Genomic DNA, 15,051 nt, shown 5'->3' on the forward strand with positions numbered 1-15,051 from the left:
AATGTTCAGATTATAGTTGAAGATATAGGAGAAATCATCTTCTCGATTTTAATCAAAATTGTGAAAATTGAAGAGATAATATAGGAGAAAAAATACAGAGTCAGAAGAGGAGTAAGATGAGGACAGAACCCTTAGAGAAGACCAATGTAATGTGTGAGAGAAAATGGAGAAGTCCACAAAAATCTCCTGGAAGGGAAAGAATAACAGAAGACAGGAGAGTTTCCAGGCAATTGGTGAATTGTGGAAGCCAAGGGGATCAGATTTCAAGAAGGAAGTTTAATCATCATGAACAAAGGTAACAATGACCTTGGAGGTTGCTTAATCTCTTTAAACTACAATTTTCTTATCTGGAATAGTTATCCCAATAATTGGGACTGGATTAAATGAGAATGTACATAAATCACATTGCAAATAGGAGTTGTTCAAATATAAACATTAAGGATTATAAATTTTAATTTTTGTGATCATAATCTTCATTAGAAAGAACATCTTCATTTAAAAAATTCTCTAAGGATAAAGGAGGAAATGAAGATCAAAGTACAGTGACGAAATATCTTTGGAAAATATGAGCATTACCTGAACCTGTAAGAATGGAGGGTGAAAGTTAGAAATCTGATCAGGCAAAAATCAATTTACAGAAGAGTGAGGGTGGGAAGTTGAAGGCAGTTATGCCAACTGAACTCAATTTTCATTATGAAATAGATAATCATTTTCCAGAATTGACTCACAGGTAGGATGATTTAGGTGCTTCAAAAAATTAATGATATATGTTGAAGGGAAAAGGTGAGAGGTGTATGACCAAATACAAGGGAAATATTTGGTAAACAGTGTTTTATTCTATGTTTGGAAAACATAAAAGGAATATTTTTTCCTCTTGAATTGAGTATCCTTGATGGGGCTGCAGTATAAGGAAATTTAAGGACTTCCCAGGAGTGAGATTTAAACAAGTAGGGCTCCTCAAAACCAGAGGTTCACAGGAGTTATTTGAGTTATTGCAGGCATGTAGTAAATGATGAATATGAAATGCTAGATTAGGAGAAATGAACTAATTGAAAAGGAACAGAGGAAATAACAGGAAATGGGAAGATCCAGGGCCTAGAGTTTTCTATAAAATCAATGTAAAAGTATCTCTGTTCCAACTTTTGCCTCTTTCCAAAATATAAATAAGATTGTATCCTCTTCAAATGGCTTTCATCTCAAACCAAAGTCTAAACCTAACGTAGACGCTCTAATAGCCTGCACTCCCCTTTCTCTGTGACCTGGTTTCTTTATATTCACTTCTTGCCTTCTTCTCTCTCTAGGCTGGTCTCCTTGAAGTTTCCTCAAACACAAGAAACGTATTTCTTTTGCAGTAAATTTGCACTTGCTATTTCTTCTATTTGTAACTTTCTTCCCCCATGCCCTCTCCCATACTTCTTTATAACTTTTCTTCAATGTTACTGTACCAGTGAAGATGTTGTTGACTCTCCTATTTAGAATTGCCACGGTGACCCTGCCCTGCCTTTTATTTCTTTAGAGCACTTATCATCACGTGAAGGATTATGGATTATGAGCCTACTTCTTGCCTGTTCCTTCCAACTGCAATCTAATGTTCATGAAGGCAGGGCTTTTGACTCTTTTCTTCCTTGCTACGCCTTCAGCACCTAGGACAGTGCTTGAGGGCTAGCCACTCAATAAACAAACACTGAATAAATATTTGAGAATGGAGTTCACCGTTGACACCGCTATTGAAGGCATCAAAAGATTTATGTTCTCAGTGCCTGCCTACTGCTATGGAGTGACATTAGGGGTTAACTTTGGCCTCTATGGACTAATATAGGAAATGTGAGGACCCTGGTGAAGTTAGATACTTTAGGATAGATACTGAGGTAAATGGAGCCAGGGACAATTCAGGGAAATGCCAGAATAAATAGTTCAGAGAACCCAGCTGAAGCTATGTACTATATATTTGGAGGATACGAAATACAATAAAATAAGTTAGAATTAGTTGACTTCAAAGACACTCTCATAGAAGGTTGCTTCAATGCTACTCAAACTGGGAAAAGGAAGCAGTTAAAGGAATGGTTATGCCAGCTTAGTCTGTCAATATGAAAAATAGAAATTAAGACTATAAACATAAGGTTGTGATTGAAATTTATTTCTTTAAGAAAGAAAAAAATGAGTTTCCATGAGTTAGAAACAGCAGTGTAAACAGATCAACAGTTAGAAATTACAACCATCTCCTCAAACATCAATCAGGAAGGCAAGTATCACAAAACACAGTGACTACATTGCATCATGGTCTTCGTTTTTTCTGCACTGTCCTTTTGCTAAATTTACCAAAATATGTGGTAGTGAGGTGTGATATGAGAGATGAGAAAATATATGTTGCATTTGGACTTTACACTCCATCCTATTCAGAAAAAGGAAATAACAGATGAGCTCTAAAATTTATGCTCTATTTTACCATCTCCTTAATTTAAACCTACATAAAAATGAGAATAATATTTTAAATTCATGTTATGATGACATGGGTCAAGGTGTTTTACTTCAATGGAATGTGAACTGAATGTCTCCCTGAAAAGAAATGAAACAAAAAATAAGTGTTGTTTTAACTCATTTGAAGAGAAATCTATCTTCTACAGCAATGCCAGGACAGTATTTTTTGGTATAAAATCAAATAGTACCTTACAAAACACAAAATTGTGATCAAAAGACTACAGAATTGAGAAAAGCAAATGAAGGTGATGGAACATTAACATTAACTCTTTTCAGAGAGATCCTGCTTTGACAGTGTGGTTCTCAAATGGCCCAGGAGTCAGCTTTCCTGCCTGGGATCCCTTCACACAGGTCTACGGTTGGTACAGCAGAGAAAACATCACACCTTTACACTCAAATATAAAAAACAACACTCATTCTGGGTGAGTGGGAAAATCAGTAATGTTTACTGGAATAAGATATACCTTGTCAAATAAAAAATGAACAGGACAATAAATATGTTTTACTTGACTTGGAATGATGTCCACCTTCTACACCACCCATATTTCTGCAAAATAAATTACATTTAATGTAATAACTCTGGCAATATTAAAAAACAATTTTAAATTCTTATGTAGTATAAAAATGTTATGACTTACTTCCTGAGAGAAGTTGGCAGATTCCTTAGGGGAAAATTTTTTTTTGATGACTTACTTTCTCGCATTATTTTCCATATATATACAAAAGAAGCATAGAACCACAATCATATGAAAACTCCGGGTAAGATATGTTGCCTCTAGCTGAATTATAGTGTAAGTATGACCATAGTGTAAAGTCAATTTTTTCTAACATCATACAGTCAAATTTTCTCTAGGTAACTAACTCATTATATTCCACATAGCTGAGTCTTTATCTTCTCAAATTCGGCTAAATAGAGAGAATTACAGCTCTTTGCAAAAATCAACATCAACTATGGGAGGAAATTCTTTACTTTTCCTCAGATTACTTTCCTCCTTTTTAGAGATAAAGTAAGCAGCAGGGAAGGGAGGCCAATTCTTCAGCGATATTGAATTAGCTCTTTAATGGAAGCGGAAAGCCCTGTCTTGTTTCAGAGTTCACTTTGTCTCTGTTCTCAAGGTATATTTAACATGACGGTCATGGTGACAACATTACTGTTGTTCAGTGACATCTAGAACAGTAAAGAGGAATTTTCTGAAGATTCCGACAGTGAACAAAACCAATCTGTGCCTTCAAATGTATGTGTTGCTGGTGCACCTTCCCCAAACTTGCTGTATTCTACGACAGTTGAGGGTTGAGTCGCACAGAATGCAATCTCTCTTACTAGGTGCCAGGATATCATATTCCTAATAAAGTTCTTTACCTCAGTGGAGGAAGAGAGCTGTATGTTCTTCCAGATAGAAATGAAAAAGACTATATTTTCATTTTTAGTTTCACCCATAAAACCAAACGGTATCTTGTTTTTTTCCATTTAGTGAGAAAACCTTCACAATACTTTACTGGGGGGAAAATTAGTAATTTTGCAGCCTTCTACAATGTAAACATTAAAAATTTTGTGTTTGGAGTAAATCCTACTCCCCTTAATACATTTCCTACTTTTTGCAATTGCTTGGGCTCTTGGATTTTTAATAAAGTCAATGAATTTGTCAAATATTTTAAATATAGAATGGTTTGTATGTAAACCTACCATAAGATACTGAACTATTTTGGGTATCATATTTAGATCTTCAGGGGAATAATATGTTTCATCTTGTTTTATATTTTACGTTGTAATTAAGAACATTTAGCAAGTGTCTCCTCACCTACCAAAGTCAGAATTGAAGGCTGAAGTAATTTTCTTATTGTGAATACTTGATATACAAATCCATCATTATCCTTAAGTTCTTAGAAAGTGATGGCAAAAGCAGTTTGTAGTTCTCATTATCTTACAACTGCTAACGGCTTTATTTTTTTCTAAGCTGAGTAAAAAGATTTCATGAAAAGAAATGATGGAGTCAAACTCTTGGAAGGAAAACAAAGTAAAGAATGGTTGAAGGATAAAAGAGGGAAAGGAAGAGTCAACCAACTGATTGATGTGAATGATTAATTACTCAGATTTTTTCTTTTTACACAAATTGTTTATATATGGAGTGCAAATCCCACATTTTAATTTTGAAATTATCTACAATTTTAAGACTGTATCAAAGCCCTTCAAAATGTATGCATCAGATACTGAATGTAGCGAAGGCTTTCAGCACCAAAATACATTGTGAGGAGAGGGAGTGAGCAGTTGAGGCAGGAGAAGGGAAGGGTGTGCCCTGTAGGTTAAGGAACAAACTATGAGATATTCCTATAATATTCTGTAAGATGATAATGAATATGATGCTTTATTACATTTTTATAGTGTTGTTTTAATGTATAAAGCATTTTGGTATTTCTTATCTAGTTAAATACTCAAAATTTGTATGAGTACCGTTATGAGTTCCTCACATCTAGGGAAAATAAAGCTCAGACAAACTGAGGTATTTTCACTAGGCCACAGAACTAGTAAATTGCACGGTTCCAACTCACAGTCAGACATTCTGAATGCAAGTTCAGATCTTTGTCACATATTGTTTTCTTGTGTCTAACCATCACGGATTCTGGACCATTGTTATTAAGTATCGTGAAATGCTGCCATTGTTCTAACAAACCATGATGTACCTGGGCCCCTTATCTACCCTGCCAAAGGAATGTGAGCTCTCAAGCGAATTCAAACATAGGGTATAATGCCTGCTTTTCCATATCTGGTTAGAACCGCAACTCCAATACAACAGTGAGGGCATCTCAAAACCTCCGTGATATTATAGCACTTTCACATTCTGGAGAAGAAAGGGTTAGTGCTGTCTGTAATTGCTGTTTAATAGCTCAGAGCCACAGAGTTTGAACATAATCAGTGTTGTTCACCCCCTATCCTCTGCACATAGTAAAATGTCCTGAGATTTTCTCTTTGAATAAGGATGGAGATGGTTAAAAGTCCCATTATACTTGCATGTTTAGCATCTGCAACAGCCAGAAGGCAGGCAAGGAAAAGGAATTTCATGTTTACTTAGTCCTGTGAACATAGATAGAGAAAATCAGTAGTGCATTTCCTCCTTTCAAGTTATATTTTTTTGCATTTATGTATCTTTTTCACAGATAATGAGTAAAGGGAAATGAAATATATGAAGACATGATAAAAAAATCACTACTTTACAGATGAAGAGTTTCCTGAATTTCTAAAATCTTCATTTTGAATGTCCTCCCATTAAAAAGTAAGATCTTGGCATGTAATAATAAAATAAAACCAACATAATAAACTGTTTCGTTTCTATATGTCAATTCTATCAAGAAAAACCTGATAAAGAATGATAAATGAGTCTTGTGCTAATTAGTAGAAACATTCTCAAAAATATCTTTATTTTAGTGTCTTTAAAAATACTATTTGTATCTTTTGGCTAAATATTATTTGGTTGTACATATATTTTTCATAGGTAAGAATGCACAAGACAAAACATATATGAAAATATTACCTTCTTTCCTAAAAGGAAGACAAGAAATCCAGGGAGTGATGCTCTGAGATGGGTTATCTCAGCACTATTTAAACGTTGTTTCTCCATGATATGGTAACTCTGTGGTTTAAAATACCACTAACCCATCTGAATTCTAAGATGTAACTATTATTACATATTGTTTTATGCTCAATGTTTGTGTTCTCTGTATTCTGGGGAATGGGTCATTTTGGACAGCCGGTGTTCTCTTTAGCCTAAAATTTAACTTTTAAGCATAAAGATGTTAAAAAAATCACTAACCATCTTGTAGAGAAAGAATTTTAAAATTTACCACACATTACTAAACTCTGAAATACTAAAGAAAATATTCTTAAAATGATGGCTTAAAAGTAGTTTTAAGGAAGGTCAATTATTGCATATTTTATTTACAGTCATTGACTAATTTAACGTGGTTTGTCACATAGGAGTGGGTTCCTAAAATTGCTATTTTTTTACTGTTTCTGATTTGTATGTCTTTTCAACCACATTGTTGTGCCCATCGATTTTTATGACTGCCTATCAGTCATATTGTTTTGTATGAATCTATTATAAAACGTTGTCTCCTGAGGGCAAGAAATCTATCTTTGTCATTTGTGCATCCCCGTCAACCGGCCTGGAGCTTGATACCCATGCTTTTCATTCCTCTCACTCTCAGGAGAAGCTCTGGACCAATCATTTGTCTTGGGTAGGTCTTCCCTTAATGCCTCCTCTAAACCCATTATCCTATTTTTCCCCTTTTCTCTCTACATCTTTACTTGATTTCCACCGGTCTTCCTTTAGCTTAGACAGGCCATCAGTTTTCTCTGAGCCTACATTCTGCAAATACTACCTCATAATTCTCAATTCCTTGAGCTACATCATCACTTTTCTCCTACCTTTTACCTTGAAATATGCAGGAAAACAAACAACCAAAAAGACACATATTTGTGGATTCTGTTCCATAACTTCTTCATTCACCTGACATTCGCCTCATTCATGTCACTATCATTTTATTGAATAATTGTAATTTGTTTCCTAATTGGTCTTTCTACTTCTAACCTGACATTTTTCTAGGTCACTATCCATATTATTCTCAGAAGTATATTGCAAAAACAGATGTGAGAAGTCATTTCACCGCAAAAAAATATTTTTATGGCCTCATATAATATACTGAATAATATCCACGGTATTAGCAGAGCATTCAAGGCTATTTCACATCTTTCCTGGAAGATACATCTAGCCTCACTTCTTACCTCTCCTTATGCCTCCTCCATTTCCTGAAAACCTAATTTTACGTCTTTATGACTTTCCTATAGACCTCTGACAGAGAATGCCCTCCCTTCACATTCTCTAACAAACTCCTATATATTTTCCAAGACAAAGTTGAAATTTGAACATTTCTGTGAAAATATCTTCCAAGCCTCGGATAGGTATAGTAATTGCTTGTTTGATGTGTTCATTAACAGAGTATTTACATTGATGCTATATTTTAGTTAATAACATAGATTTATTCATTCATTCACTCATTCAACAGTTATTTAAAATATTTAAATAAACATATGTAAATTTATTACAAAAACAATTTAAACTAAACTAGAGGCATTATTCTAGACTCTTGGGATATAGCCCTCACGAAACTAACATTCTTTTTAAGGGATACAGATTTAAAAGTGTGCAGGGTTCTAGAAACACAAATAATTGGAGATAGGTAGCAAAAAAATCAGAATTTAAAAGTGTAAAGTGTATGGTATTTAGATGATAATATATGCTAAGAAGAAAATTAGGTAAAGAAAGTGGGGTAGGAAATGTCAGGAGGAGTGTTGGATAATTCGGCCAGGAAAAGCCTCAAGAAAAAAGTGAGCAAAGACTTAAGGAGGAGAAGAGAGGAGAGTGGTTCCTGTGTTTATCTAAGGAGAAAATTCCAGACTGAGGAAGCAGCAAGTGGAAAGCTCTCAGGTGGCAGCTGACTTTGTGTGCTCAAAGAATAGCAAAGAGCCCAGCAGGATAAGAGCAAGAACAAGATGGAGAGTTTAGAACATGAAGTCAGAGAAGCATCAAGGAGCCTGAGGAAGTAAGGTATTTTAGGTTATTTTAATGGCTTTGGGTTTTAATCTGGGAGTGACAGGAAACCAGTGGAAGATTGTATGTAACGGAGTGAGAAACCATGAATTGCATTTAAGAGTGTCCCTCTGACTTTTCATTTAAAAATAGCTTGAAGGGAAGAAGCAGTGAAATCAGTTAAGAGGGCTACTGCCAGAATCCAAGCAAAATATAATGGTGGCCTGAACTATAGAGGTAGCAATAAGCTAGTGAAAGTGTCAGATTCTGGACATCGTTTGAAAATAGAGCCAAAGGGATCTGCTAATGGATTAGATGTGGGGTGTGAGAAAAAAGGAGACGAGTCAAGGATGACTACGTAGTTTTTGGCCTGAGGAATGATGATGGAAAGTCAATTGTAATGGAAAGCTTATAAGAGCAGAAAGTTTTTTGCAGAAGATCAAGAGTTCGGGTTTAGATAAGTTAACTTGGACATTTTCTGTTAAGACATTCAAGGAGATAGGTGATTAAACTGTTGGATATACAAGTCTGAAATTTAGGGGAGAGGTTTTGCTTGCAGCTAAATTTGACAGACATAAGTTGACGATAATTAAAAACATGAACCTGGATTAAGTTCAACAGAGAAGTGAGAATAGAAAGAAAAGAGAAGCCCAAGAACTGATCCTTAGGACACTTTTCCATCCTATGTCCTGTAAATGAGGAGGAACTATCAGTGAGTCTGAGAAAAACTGACCAAAAAGATAGAAGAATGAAGAGAGGGTAGCAGCAGGGGGTCAAACAAAGAAAGTGTCACAAATGTTAAATGTTGCTGTTAACACAAGTGAGAGGAAGACTTAGAAATGTCTATTTGATTTAGAAAAACAAATGTCAATTTTGACCTTGCTAAGAGTTGTTACAAGAAAAAAAAACAAGAGAAGAGAAACTGGGGATATCAACTATGGATACCTTTTGATAAAGTTATTTCTCCTACCCCTGCAAACAGTAGGAGAGAAATGGAGTAGTGTCACCAAGAGAATGGGATCAAAGGAGTATGCTTTTTAAGATGGGAGAAATTACAGAAGGTTGACGAGAAGGATGTGTTAAGGAAGGGAAAATGGTGATGCCGTGCAATTTCCTTGAGTTGGCAGGAGGCGATGGTTTCTAAAGCACAAGTGTAGTGTTTGGCTTTGCTGAGAGCAGGAATAACTCCTCCAGAGTAAGAGACAAAGACTATGGGAATATAAATAGATGGGGGAGTCATGAGGTGAGGCAAACTTCTAAAATCTCTTTTCTGATTGTTTCTATTTTCTCAGTAAAATAGGAAGCAAAGTCATCTGCTGTTGAATATGAAGATGGAGAAGTGGTATTGCTGCTTTGAGTATTAAATAATGGTCTAGAAAAATGGGAATAAATATAGAATGTGACTGCTAGGCTTCATTTTAAACTGAGAACAATTGTCATGGTTAAGTATTTTTTCTCAGCTATATTCACAGAGGCAGTAAGTAGAATTTGCTTTAACTTGGCAGATGATTTAGTTAAGCTAGTATAGTAAAATCAGAGACAAGTACGCAATTTGAGTATATATGTAAAGGTGTGACAATATGATTACCATGAAGTTCGAAATGGGAAAAGGACACGTAGACATAAGGAGTTTAAGGGGCGTTGAAAAATTGTTAGGTTCATTGGAAGATCCTAGGTTCCGATGGAATCAACTTTTTACTTCAGATATTAAAAAGGGTTTATTCAGTGGATAGGAAATGGTATAGGAGAGTAGGAAGGATGAAAATAAGATTATGGAATGATGAAGCTACTTACATGACAAAGTCTATTTGTCCTTCCACATTTGTGATCTGCTCATTAGCATGAAACATGTCATCTTCATCTCTGTATCATTGTGTGACCTTTTGTATCATGTAGCAGCATGGTGCTAAATCTGGGATGATTTTGCCCACCTCAGGGGACATTTGAGAATTTCTTGAGACATTTTTGGTTCTAATAGCTGAGTGGTTGGTGTTATTGGCATTTTATAGGTAGAGGTCAGGGACGCTGCTAAACATACTACAATACACAGGACAGCCACTACAACAGAAAATTGCCCTGCCCCACACGTCCATAGTACAAAGGTTGAGAAACCTTGGTCTATCGTAGAGTGTGTTAATTAACAAATGCATCTTGAAGTTGAGTGAAATTTTATGATTCTATGTAAAATAGGAGTAATTACGATTAAGAATCTGTCCTATGAATCAGCACCTTTATGGCTCCATGATGGCCTTCTGCTTAGAGAACATTTTTCTTAATCTATGATTCTTAACTTTACAAATTAATTTTAACAGATACATTTCAGATAAATAAGATGTTATTTTATTATATTTGAATAATCTTGTTGTGAGAATTAAAATACTCCATCTATACGAATAAGGCTAAGATATTTATCTTTAATAATTTGTCAGAGTTAATCAATGATATGTTATATTCTTCATAAACCTGGTTCATTATACAAATCTACACTATTTGTTTATTTTATTTTCCTATTTCCCCCCATGTTTTGAAAGTTGTTAAACAATGCCTTAAATATTACTCAGGAAATAGAGGTTTTTTAGTACAAGCTCCATTTATAAATAGCTGTAGCATCCTAAGCAAATATTGCAAATTCTCAGGACTTCATCTCTAAAATATCTTTAAAGCATATGGATGAGATCTAGAGTCTCTTCCAATTCTTATTTTCTGAACATTGTTTGGTCCCTTTATTGTACTCTTTATCCTGCCTTTCTATCTGCTTTCTTTCTTGAGGGTGTTATTTACATGGCTTCACCTTTTTGCTTCACCCAAATCTCATGCTTGCCTATTTCATGTCCATCACCCAATATGGGAAAGAGCTTTGACTGAATAAATTCTGTTTATGACAAATAGTCCAAGTCCTACATCTTTTTTGATTATATCTTTCTCCTCCCCCAGGATTGTCTTATAAAATTTCAATGGATGAAATTGTCATTTTACTTTATGAAAATGGCAATTCATAAGGTATGCATTAGGAAAGCTTGGGTTGCCCACATGGCACTTTGCTCTTTACTTATCATTGTGTTCTGATGCTTACCTGGCTAGTGACGCCTGTGTGATCTTAAATCTCTGGCTTTTCAATTTTCCCCCGGACAAGACTCTTTCTCTAGTATGTTGTTAGTGATTTTCTTGATCCAGGTTTGATTACTTTTCTGGCTCAATTGAGTCCATAACTGTACTGATTAACATAACTCAAAATTGGTGAAAGAAAGTCACAAGGAAATGCCATATTTATTGCACAATATCTAGAACATCTTGCTGAGAAAAGAAAAAGGAAATATTGAATGGGTAGGGCATGCTTGCTTTTGAATTCCTTTTCTTAGAAACCATACTTTTTTGCCTATGGCCTTGGCAGCTGAGAGCTAATACATAAGGGCACACTGGGCAGCCAAGGGCTTTTTTAATTGGACTTTTGACATTGGGGTCATTTCACAATTTCTATTCATGGCTTCCTTCTGGCTCAATATGAACATAGTCTTAGAATGAATATTAACTGAGTAATTCAAGTACATAGTAGACATTGACTTAGGTTCTCTAAGCAAACATATATGAAAATCAGAAGCAATCCACTCCCTCATACACGCAAGATATGAATGCAAGTTTATGTCATGAAAGAAAATTATTAATTATGCCAATACTCTACTTGCTTTCTTTAGAAGGACATCTATCTGTGCCTAAGTCCTCATATACCCATTTCAGGCAGTGAATAGAAGAAAAGAGCATTACAAAAATGAGTAGTGCCAAATACAATCAGTCAGTTACATTTGTGAACACCAGTCAACAAAGAAGCAAAGAACCTTGAAGACTGATTCACTTTCATAAGGCCTGGTCTTTGCCTTTTTTTATCTCTAGTCATTCAAGCTCTTTCTAGTGTGCTGGTTGACTACTCAACTACTGGCTTCTTTGGAATTCTTCCTAGCTCAATCAATACTTCATTGTTAGTCATATCAGTACAAATACATTCAATACCCTCTCCTCACCTCAGCAATTCTCTTGACCTTTTGATATTAGACTGCACCATCTTGACATGTATTTACTTGAGTAAAGAAAACAATCTAATGTCTAATCTCATCTAGGTATTACTTACTGCTGTGGATCTTTTATTCATTTTTATTTTCACATTAACCAAAATTTTCCTCTCTTTTAAATCTCCCAAACTCCTAACCACTTTCCTTACTGTCAGTTGAGAACCCCATCCTCCACCTCACTGGAAAATTAAGACCACTTAATTTCAGCTTCTCTACCTTATATTTCAAAGTATGTTTCATATTTACTTATCTTCTCTTCCTTTTCTCCTGCCTCAGGAAAACTGGTGCAATTTTTATAGGTCTACTTCTTTTGGCTGTGATTCTGATCCTACTGGAACTTGCTCCATCAATTTATTCCCACACCTTTGGTGTGTTTCAGCTCTTTCTCACCACTGGCCTTTTACTTTTAAGCTGCAAATCTCTATTCTAAAAATACCTTCCTGTGATTCTGGTTGTCCCTGTAGTCATAGACACCATTCCGTAGGTTTCCTTACCTCCTCTTCTAAAATCTCAAATGAGTGGTGTTGCTTCCAGTTCCTCACACATTACTTACTTCTTAACCACTTGGACTGCATCTCAGTGATAATGAATCCCTATGCTCAAAAATCTCCTCCCTGTTTCCATCTTAATCCAAGCTTCTGTAGCATTTATGCTTTTGATTCCACTTGCTTCTTCTAATTATTTCTTCCCATGGCTCCCATGACCCTCTATTCTCTTCTCCTTGATACTCTGTATTTTTCCTAGTTCCTTTTGCTTTACCAGCCCCTGAAAAATAGGGCATACTTGAATTCTCTTCTAATTTCAGCTTGGTTTCTTATCTTGGTTTATAATGTAGGGGAGGAAGACATTTCCTCTACCCACTCTGGGTCCTTCTAGCTAGACAATGAATTAAATTCACATGAGACAGAATAACAGGAGAAAATCCAACAAAGCATTATAACATGTACACATGGGAGAGACCCAAAAAAACTGAGCAACTCGCCAAAATGGCGGAAGCTCTCACCTTAAATACCATCCACAGCTAAAGACAGAGGAGGATTTTGGGGGTGGAGGAAGTCAGTTATGGGAGGTTACTAGAAAAGTACAGTAAACAAGAGTAAGGGTATTATGCAGATTTAAGTCCTTGTCTTCCACACTGATAAGAGTTTCTAGAGATAAGGCATTCCCCCTTCTCCCTGGTACAGAGAGGGTCACACCTTTACAGATGGAGATTTCCTTTACAAATGTAAATTTCTCTTAACAAAGGGTAACTTCTACTTTTCAGAGTTTCTCTCATGTCTGCAGTTTTTAAAAGTGAGCAGCCCAAAATAAGCCTCATGCCAAAGAGATGTATCTTGAGGTGGCCAATTCCTGTCCCCTGCAATAGCATGGCTAACTTTCAATCACCCAGGCATATTCTATTTATTCATTTCCCTGATTTCTTGTGTTTCTCATGTTTTAATGACAAGTCTGTCTTTCAATGACTGAGAAGCTCAGCATCATCTTCCTAGTTGAGGTCATCATAATGTGTGTTGTAGGGGAGGAAGACATTTCCTGTACCCACTCTGGGTCCTTCTGGCTGGACAATGAATTAAATTCACATAAGACAGAATAACAGGAGAAAATTAAACAAAGCTTTATAATATGTATACATGGGAGAGACCCAGAAAAACTGAGTAACTCAGCCAACTGGCTGAGGCTGCTTGTCTAAGTATCTTCAGCTACAGACAAGGAGGACCTTTGGGGCAGTGGTTTGAGTCTTCAAACGGGAGGAAGGCAACCCACATGGAAATGGAAAGGCAGATGTTTGGTAAATAGAACTTTGATAAGAGTGGGCTTAGCAAGGATCCTCCCAGTCTACTGAACCCAAAGTTATCTATAGTGATGATCTGTCCTGGGGACAGGCCTTTATTTTAAATTTCTTTTAGGCAGCTAGAGGGGAATGGTCGAACGTTCTTGCTGAGTCTGAGCCTTTATTGTCTTCAGCTCAAAACAATCTGCATACCAGAGTGGCACATCTTGGGGTGGCCTGCGCTGAATCCTGTAACTGTCTTAAATTACCATATTAACATGATGTAACAGCTTCTTTTACTATGTTACCTGAGATATTGTCATCAAGTCATAAAATACAAAGAATTTCACAATCCCTCCTTCTTTAAAATTTCTAATATCTTCCCTTATTTCCAGTGAATTATGTCACACTACATAATTGAAATTTAAAGGCATCTATGATCTTACTCCATCAAACCTCTGCAGTGATAACTCATACCCTAAACCAGCTTTGTTTCTGTTCATTCCCTCAAGTGGATTCTGACTCCTAGTGACCCTAGGAGAACCTGCCCAACCATTTTAGGCCATCCTCTCACCTTCCAGCACTATATCAGGCAAGGCTGCTGCTATTCATAAAGTTTCCATGGCCAGTTTTTTGGAAGTGGGAGGCCAGGCCATTCTTCCTACTCTTTCTTCATCTGGAAGCTCTGCTGAAATCTATCCACCATGGATGACCCTGCTGATATTTGAAATACCAGTGGCATAGCTTTCACCATCACAGCAACATGCAGCTGCCACAATATGACAAGTGACAGATGGGTGGTAGGGTTCCCTGACCAGGAAATGAACCTACATTGTGGCAGTGAGTGCTGAAACTTAGCCACTAGTCCCTGAAGGCTGGCTCTATACCCTCTATGTATCCTAAAATACAGAACCTATCAAACTTGGTATTTTGTTCTTTGAGCTCCTGTATTTCCTTCAGCCAAAATACTTCATTCCTAGTTAATTGTCCCTAAAAATTCTACTCATTCTTTTAAAGTCCAACTAAAATAGCAGCTCCTTTATCACCAGCTGACCCTGCCCATACTCAACACCAATACCCCAGTCCTCTAATCCAGGCATAGTTAAATTCTGCATATTTAAGGCCAAATGCTACATTGCTAGCTAAATTTTATAAC

The sequence above is a fragment of the Equus przewalskii genome, chromosome 3, assembly GCF_037783145.1.
Source record: "Equus przewalskii isolate Varuska chromosome 3, EquPr2, whole genome shotgun sequence".
In the NCBI taxonomy this organism is placed as follows: domain Eukaryota; kingdom Metazoa; phylum Chordata; class Mammalia; order Perissodactyla; family Equidae; genus Equus; species Equus przewalskii.